This window comes from Manis javanica, chromosome 15, assembly GCF_040802235.1.
Source record: "Manis javanica isolate MJ-LG chromosome 15, MJ_LKY, whole genome shotgun sequence".
Taxonomy (NCBI): domain Eukaryota; kingdom Metazoa; phylum Chordata; class Mammalia; order Pholidota; family Manidae; genus Manis; species Manis javanica.
The window spans coordinates 8,531,144-8,540,681 of NC_133170.1; positions in this window are offsets into that span (position 1 = coordinate 8,531,144).

Sequence of the window (9,538 nt, forward strand, 5' to 3'; positions counted from 1 at the left end):
AGACGCACGTGCTCACCTGGACCTTATTAAGGTGCTTGGGGCAAACACCTGGGATTGACCCGGAGCAGCCAGAAGGTTTCCGTTGGAAAGGGGCTGGAAACTGAATTGGCGATTGAGAACAGGGGGGAAGTTTCAGAAGACAGAAGCAGACAGAGTGGCGTATATGAACAGTGGTGAAGATGGGACCATGGACTTGTACAGTGTTTGGCTGTTTGTCTTGCCAATGGGTTTCAGCCCTGGGCAAGTTCACTATGGATCCAATGTGACCAAAGAAATGACAGTGGAATGTTCTTGGGGTGAAAGGGTTTATACCCAACTTTATTCCCACGGTGGCAGGCCAGTCACTAGAATCCCGTCCACTCAGAGCAAGTCTGCCTGCAGCAAGCAGGTCCCTGCCTCCGGGCCTCTCCGCCCCCGCAGCCGTCTCAGTCTCTGTCCTTGGCACTGCCACCACTGCGGCCTCTGCTCTCCTGCAGATCTGCAGCCCTGCAGCTGTGTCACTGTGTCACCCAGAGCACTGGGCAGAGCTCTTTACAATAGAGTCACAACAACACACTGCCCACACATGTTCAGTGAGCGAGCCGACCAGGGCCAGGTGAGAATCCTGGCCACAGGAGCCTCCACTTTATCCATACTATCTGTATGGCATAAAAAGAAGTTCCCCAAACCCAGCCCCTCCTCTGACTATTTCCTGGGAGACTTGAATAAAGATTTAAATCAGTTCCAATTACCTCTTGGTTGTGTGGAATCCTGGCGCTTCCCAGCCCCCCGTCTGTCTCTCAGAGCCTTGTTCTGCTTCTGAAACGGTCCCATGCATCAGGGTGTTTCAGCACGGAAGCCTTCACACCGGCAGCGGCGGAGGAAAAGGAACGGGACCCTTCCCCAGGCGTCCCCAGGCATGGAGGGCAGAGCTTCCTGGCCCCTCCGCTGGCTCATCTGAGTGGGTCTCCCCCTGCTCCCTCCCCTCCCTGCCCCACCCCTCCACCCTCCTCTCTAGGTGACACTTCCAGGGCTTTACTCCTGACACCCCGTGCACCAAGCCTGCCTGTCAGTCCCCATCTCCTGCCTTCCTTCGTCGGCTCCAGGCTGAGACCTGACCTCTGTTTTCTGCAGTACCTTCTCCTCCCACCTGTGCTCCATAGAACCCCCCATGCAGGCCCTCATAATATCTCAGCTACCACCTAGGGAATCAAGTGTCTCCAAACTTTTCACCTGGCCAACTGCTGATAAAACCGTCGGTAGCAGAGGTCCTTCGGGATGAGGAAGGGGATGGGTGTAGGGAGCAACTTTCTCTGAAGTGCGGTTTATAGTCCCTCTAGGATCTCTAAGTGGGACTGTTCGGTGGGCACCTCCCCTCAGCTCCCATTATCCCCTTCCACTGAGGGATCAAGTCAAGACAGGACAGTCTGGGCTTCAGAAACTAGGCAAGAATCTGATGGGAGAGGAAGAAGGCTGCATCAATGCACACCCCTTGCCCCCAGCCAAGAGGGATGATACGTAGGGGGAGATGGGATGGTCGGAGGAGAAAAGAGAGTTTGTGACCTCAACCTCTTTGCTTTAAGAAGAGGCCCAATTGAGAATCATTTAGGTTAACATTCAAATATCCTGAAATGATTAAGGAGACAGACCATCAGTTTTTTCATCCCTTCCTGTGTATAGGTTTAATAAATGCTTGTTTACCTCCCTGTCATTGAGGTTTTTGAGAGGGTGCAAACAGAACCACACTTTGAAGACCCCAAATTGTACGAACAAGCCCAAAGATTGGGGTAAACTGCAGCTGAAAAGGAAAGGACACTGACCACGTTCATCCTGGTCCCGATCTTCAGGCAGGACGCTGAGGGAAAGCCAGGCCAGGGATGTGAGCCCTGCAAGTGGGCTCTGTCCTCAGGTGTTACCTCCACGGTCGCCAAAGTTCCAGGTTCAGTGCCCTCTTATTCTAGAGCCCCTGGCCATCTGCTCCAAGTAGGTCCTAGATGTTGGTAAAAGCAACTCAAATGCTCATGTATGTCCCCTCTTTATCCTGGGAGATGTTTTCAAATTTCATGCACTTATAGGGGCACGGAGAAGCCTTCTGTTCTCTGGCCCAACTTCAAGGTCAAGAATTTGATTTCTGATTGCTGAGAAAGGCCAGACTTCTCTTACAAGGAAATATCTCTGTTAGAGAAGTCTGTGTCAGATTCTTCTGTCTGTTAGCACCAGACCCAGAGGATAATGAGGGCTGTTTGACACCGACTAGCATTGACAAATGGTACACATTTTTGAACTCATTTCAAAGTACAAACTCCTATTTCATTTCATTTTCTAAGGCTCTGAATAACTTATAGACAATTTAATTGCCTGTGTTTGGGATAGGGAATTCCTAAAATGCTGAGTATAATATTTGGATTTAAAGAAACAGACACCATAATGGAGGCCATTGTTCAAGTAAGTAGAGGGAGATTCATGAATTTCAAACCTTGGATAAAATATAAAGAAGATCATTGAGCTCTAATTTGAAAGAATTCCACTGAAAGACTCAGAAAACAATCCACGGTGATCCTATGAGACAGAATTATATTTACTGGAGAGTTGTTTGCTAAAAAGCATTTATTTTACATCACTTTTTAATAAGACTGAACTGTCAAACTGTTTAAAGTTCCACTGGAAAAATTTGGATTATCACAAAAGTGTTTACTCTTTTATCCTTCCATGTATATTGGATTACTCATGGAAGACAATGGAAAGAATCTGAGAAATGCTAGTTTTAGCAGCAATTCCGACTGCATTTCAGAAATATTATACACTATGTAAACAAATGAGACTTTTGGACACGTATTAGCATAGCCGCAATACCCCTGGTGCAAATGTAAGGCACAAAGAAATGAAAAATTCCAGCACTATCAGCAGAGATTATCCTTTCAAAGATGATGGCATAAATTAAATATTCTTCCCATATAACAACCATGCATGACTAGGAAAAGAGAATCATCTTTATCTTGCTTTGCTAAATACCATTGTGAACTCCAGCAGCTATGATTCAGAACCTGGGCAATAATACGTGACCTTTTAAAGTCATCCTGGAACTATGGAGTTATCACCTATGAAGACAGTGCAATCTTGCATATCCTAGGCTACTCACTAAATATATTTCCATTAACAGCATGTTTAGGACAAAGCTGAACTTTGTCTTGGTATTAAAATCACTTTTGATTTTTTATCCTAATGGCGATTTCCACCTTTTTTTCCCGTCATATCTGAGTTCCAGGAACGTAGATAACTTACAAGATGCAATAGTTCTTAGCTGCCTGGGGATCAGCTAGAGGGCTGGTGACCACAGATTGCACGGCCACCCCTAAAGTTTCTGGGTCAGGTCAGTACAACTGGGGCAGGGAACACACTTCAAATGAGTTCCACGTGGCGTTGATATTACTTTCCCGGGAACCACACTTGGAGAAACACGGCAAAAAAAGGAATATGGCTGGGGGGGGCTAAAAGCAATTTTAGGAAAAAGCCTTTACATGTGGGTCAAGCTGGTCTTGTGCAAAAGGGAAAGAAGGCGAAGCTTTCTCCTGAAGCTTCAGCCCCTGTATGGCCGCCTACCTACACACAGAACCCTCTGCAACCTGTTTTTCCTCACCTCCCGTTCTCAATAGTGCTAAAAGAATCTTGCTATTCTTATTTACCCTAAAATGTAAATTAATCATAGTAGTTATTTCTCTCAGGGACATCTGTATTCTGACATGGATCAAAATATTTAATGAAATCTGAACAGTGAAAAGGCATTAATTTTAAATGAGGAAAACTTTGTTACATTTCTACTCTACTACCTGCATTACCCCAGAGTGATCAAAACGTCAAATCTCTTTATGCTTTTTTCTCAATGTCTTCAATGCCTACCCTGTTACAGGCAAATTTTAAATGTTAAGCGAGATTTCCAGACCTTTCGATGTGTGCCACTGCCTACCTGTTCACCCATCTCTCATCAGCCATCTCTCCTTTCCATTATATATGCAACAATACTGAACTATTTCACATTCTCTGAAAATGTTCTATTCTCAGCATCCATTACATAATTTCTGAGACCCAGTGTGATGTGAAAATTCAGGGCTGTTTGATCAACATGTATTAAACAATTTCCAGACAGCAACAGGAGAGATCCAAATGCAGAGGCTTCTGAGCCTGGGCCACTGGGCCTTTCTAGAGACAGTAATCCCTCAGTCCTTTGGTACTTGTCTTGGGGTGTCACAAAGAAACCAGCTAACATTTTTTATTTCCTTTTTCTCTGAATCAGTAACTAGATTTGTTGAACTTCTAATGCAGGAAAGCCCTTGAGCTCCACCATGCCTTTGTTCATTTTCCAGGAAACCTCTTGCACGGCCAGAGAGGGCGCGGTATTACTTCAGCCCTGGCATCACTTACTTGCGTCACCCACTGTAGTGGTCTCTTCCTCTTTGGTACCTTTTCAAGGTACCAGTCCCTCTTCCTGAAATGCTATTCAGCTGTTTCTCGTCTGATGAAGTCCCAGTCCACTTGCTCAGTGCAGTCTCCTCTGCTGCTGTGAGGGCTGTCCGACACCCCCAGGCACACCTACGGACAGGGTACCCTCCTGAGCTTCACACTTCAGTGGTTAGGAAACCGAGCTTTCATCTCGTCTGCGTGAACATTTTGTCCAATAGACACCAAGCTGTCCCGGGGTGTCGATAAACCACTAACCATCATCTTTGTATCTACAGAATCTAGCACAGTGCCTGGGTTAGAGGAGGGACTCAAAAATGTCTGTCAAATAAAAGGATGGGTGAGCATGAATTCTAACGTTTTTCATTAATTTAAAATGGTTTCTTGGAAGAAAAACATTTCTAAAGCCAAGAGCTGGCGTGAATGTGACTCAGCCTGGAATTACTAGGTAAGGTTGTCAATTTACCTCTAGTTGCCACAGAGGGCACACCCCTGGGCACGAGCTGACCTCCTGGGGCTCTCACACCTAGTCCGAGTGGGTGTGATCCCAGAGGTGTGCTCCATCCTGGGCGGTAGAGGAATCTGGCACACGGGGCAGTTTGACAGAATCGCCAATAACACCTTTCCTAGACTGGCTTCATATGGGAACTTTTATTCTTAATCCAAATACCAGAAGCTGTTTGGGACCGATTTCCCAGGGCTGGTGCTCTAGCCTGTGGCTGACTTGGGCTCTTTGCGTCTCTTCCTCCTTGGGTGACTTGCGACTACCCACGGTCCTTCCACCGTGCCTGGGCCAGGAAATTCAAACCAAGGACGTCTGCTTTTTGTAAATGCATGGTTTACCTGTGAGTACCACGTACTCAGGCTATCTTCATCTCCGGCTGACACATAATATTTGAGCATTGGCAGGACGTCCTCTTTACTGAGGTATTTTTCTCCAACTTGCATATAGATATTTTATTCTGGGTACATTTTGAGAGAAAATCTAGGAAACTTTTTTTTTTTTTTTGGATAATCTTTTCAGTTGTTGTTTTAGCAACTGGTATACACTTTGTCCGTGCAAACAGTCTAGGGTCAAAGCAGCATCTGGTTGGTTTTTTTCTGGCCAGGCCGCAGAGAAAGGAGAGCCGCAGAGAAAGTCCCTGAATCTCTCCCTAGATGGCTGCTTCTGTCTGTCTTCACCTTCGTTTCCCCTTCTCCTGCAGTTTTCACTTCCTTGAGGCGCCTCCAGCCCTGTGGACATCACGGATGAGCTGGGACAAAGGGTAGCTAGGTCCACACATAAATCTCAAGACAAGAAAATCCTCAATGGGTCAGATCCGTCTTCAGCAGATGCTGCAGCCTTAACCCCCATTCAGACCGTACATTTGCCCGCCTGCTCTACAAGCCAATCCTGGGCTGCCTAAACCAGGCCACTGGTTATGGGGAAGCAGCAAGCATGTAGATGGAACCAGAAATGTGTCTCAATAGCAAGGCAGCTTTATCCATCTGTTCATGGTGCAGCTTCCCTTTTAACCCCTTTAGGAGGATTTCTTATTCCTTCCTTCACCCTGAGTTTTGTCAACTGTGTGTTTGCAAATCCAAATCAGTTTGCTTAGATGCTTAGTTCATTTAGGAGCCTTACAAGTTGCTTTTCTAGACTTAGAATCTGGACTCTCGGGGTTGGGAGGGAGCTTGATTGGTTACATAGTCTGTCTGCATCCAACACGTGAATCCACTCTAGCCTGCCGTATGTGGGGTGTGTATCATCGCTACCTAAACACTACCAAGGATGGGAAATTACTGCTGCTCCAACTCACCCACTTCAGCCGTAAGCAGCTCTTTTTAGAAATATGCTTCTCATAAACCAGATGTTAGCCAAAGTCAACTTGCCCTTACAGATTTAAATGAAATTGTTTTGAATTCGCATGCCTCATGAGGTAAGCCATTTAGCAGCTCTTTCAAACTCCGTCAATCTCTCACAAGCCGGCAGGAGGTGGTTTGTGACTGTCCTGGCTGCTGCTGGCTCAGGCCTAATCATGCCAGTTATGGACATCTCTGCTTTCTTCACCTGCTTTCCCTTCTGGGGTCCCTGTTCCTTGCACCAAGAAGACCTCTTCCTCCTGCTGGGACATCCCACTCACACGTATCTCAGACACAAGGCTGTGTGAGTGTGTGTGATACCCTTTCCTAGGAGACCTGGGGAACTGCTGGCGTTTGCAGTCCAGCAACCGGACAATTTATGAGGAAATATTAGACATTCCTGTTCTTCAAAACCTCTCTGCTACTTTCCCACCAGGGCCCTCCCTCACTCCCTGGCCACTTTTCTCTGTAGCTTCTGCCTCCCACCATGAACTTGGTCACCCTCTTCCTTTAACTCTTCCCCTCTTCTAATTTCTTCCTTACGTCCCAATGCCAGTTAACTTCCTTTATAAGAAATTCAGTTTTGCCTTTGTCTTCTTCTGACATGCACCTCGGGACCTCATGTCCCACACTCAGGGCACTTTATCAGTGTGTCTTCCTAAAGGCAGCCCCCTTCTGAAAAGGCTTGTGCCAGATGTTGCCCTGTCCCCAGGTGGTCACATAAAGCACCGGTCAGCCTCCCTGTCGCTTCTATCCAGTACATTACCACTTGCCTTCTCTCGGCTGGCCTCCTGCTCCGGAGTCACAGAAAAGATGGGTGTGGATGGAAAGAATGGGGGCTTTAGAATAAGACCACCGTCTAAATTTCAGATTCACACTCATCAGTTACGTGACAGCCACAGGCTGCCTTTTAAGACCCTCTTCCTCAGCTCTGAAAGTAGTGATAACTGTACAATCGAAAGGATTTATGTGAGAATTTGATTTGATAATACACAGTGTCTAGCACATAGTATACACTTAACAATCTTTTTAGTTAAAATACAATAAAGTGAAGACCAGGCTTAAAAAATCTCTCCAGCAGACAAAACCACGCGAGTCACATAAACAAAACTCAATCTTGCTGTTTCGTAAAGAAACTTTACTTAGTTTTCTTGTAAATGCCTCTGATAATCATAAAACAAACTTAAGTCATCTTCCTAAAGTGGTATAAAATAATCACTTTTAACCAATCCCCTGCCATCCAGGAACCCCCACTGTAATAACCAATCATGGTAAAGGTTAAACAACTTCCTCATTGCCATTTTCTAAGCCCTCCTATCATGTCACGCCTCTGAGCTTCAGACCAGTTTTGGGTTTGAAGTACCCTGATTAGCAAACAGTTTTATCCCTCACTCAATAAAAGTGTATCAAGTAAGGCTCTCTAAATTTTCTTTTAATGCTTTCCTTTTCCCCTAGCCTCAAACTTCAGCCCTGATGTAGATATAACCTCCCCAGCCTGGCTGGATCCCTGTTGGTTTTGACCTCTGACCCTACCTACTTTGACGTCCCGGGCATTGAACCTGGCCTCTGCTCTCCTCCTAAGCTTTGGTATTCATTACTCAGCCACTCCCACTCTGTGCTCCAGATACCTGGGACTCTCCTGGGTTCCCAGACTCACTCTTTCTCCTCTCTGGAGTCTTGCAGTTCTAATCTCTGCGTTGTTGTGGGTCTACTTCTACTCAGGTCTCATTCAAACACCACCTTCTCCTCCAGGAAGCCATTCCTGATCCTGCCAAGGCTGTTTGATGTCACTGCTAACTGTATTACCCACACAACATCCCCCAGTGCACTCTCCTGAAATCCCTCATTACTGGGCTACCCCAGAGACTGGAACCTTCCTGAGGTAGACAGAAACTCATGAGGGCTTTATCCCTGGGCAGGGGCATGTAGCCACCCTTCAGGAATGTGTGGAGTTGCATACCTGTAACTTGCCTTATTCCCATGTTGGCACTGCACACAGTCCTTAAGGATAATTAGCATTACTTTCTCACCACTCAAAAATCACCTTCCTTCCCCCTTGCCATCCACCCTCCATCGCATATACATTATTATAAGAGTGTATTACTCTGAGCAATTAAGAATTGCTGAAGAAAGAGAAAATGTAAGATCCATGTTTCATTTCACTCTGATGAAATAAGTGGTATAAAGTGGGTGAGATCTTTGAGTTCAGTAAATGCAGGGAAAGAATAATAAACTGTAAAAAATAAACTGTAAAAAAACCCCAGAAGCTCTAGTTAAATGGCATTTGACAATCGGCAGGGAACGGTGGAAAGAGGGAAAAATATTTAAAGAGATTTATAGTGGAAAGAAAAGGTAAGCCCTCAAATTTCTGAACACAGTAGCAGCGAAGGGACTTTTACCTTCGTGCACCCAGCACGATACCTCCTCTCAGTGAGCGCTTGCTGTACACGAGGGAAAGAAATCTCTCTTCCTGCCTCTTCCCTTCGCGCGTTTGATTCCAACTAACTTGGAAATGGCTTCAAAGATGACTGATATATTAAGGTATGGCTCACAGAGAGAAGGGAGCTGTCCTGTCTGAGTGGTTCTTAGATCAAGACCGGAAATTTCCAAATGGCACTAAAAGTTCCTCGGTCACCGTGAAGATGCAAGGAAGCTTGTGAGAGGTGACTGAAGGGGGTGCTGGCTGTTCCCTCTCTTCTTGGGCAAGTAGACCCTTGGTAGCCCCAAGAAGAAAATAAATCCAAGATTTTATGATAGCTCTCACAATCCAGATCTTACTAACACACAATATTTAAAAATTATAAATGAACAAATGAAATACTTTGGAACATATTCTCTGTTTTGGTGCTGAACAACTTTGTTTTAAATAACTAAAATTCCAAACCTAAGCCCTTACATGTAAAGCACTAGTAATGAAATTGGTACCATGTGAAGATGATCGTTTTCATGATTTATTGACCTACTATATAGGTCATCTGAATCTCAAAGCTACCTCGGCCTCTGACGTGGCTGGAGTCCCAAGACGGAGGCCAAAGCACGCCTGCCCGCTCAGCCAGCCAGATGTCCAGAATGCCCACTTCACTCACACTTGGACATTCCAGTGGCATGATTTCACTGGCATTTCCATATCAGAGAGGAATTCCAAGAGAAAGCATCGTATTTGAGCTGCTTGAAGGGACTGCTCTACGCAATAGACAAGTTATTTGTCTTTTTGAGGCCCACATTTGTACAAAGAGTATAAAAATGAGAACAGTATGAGTTA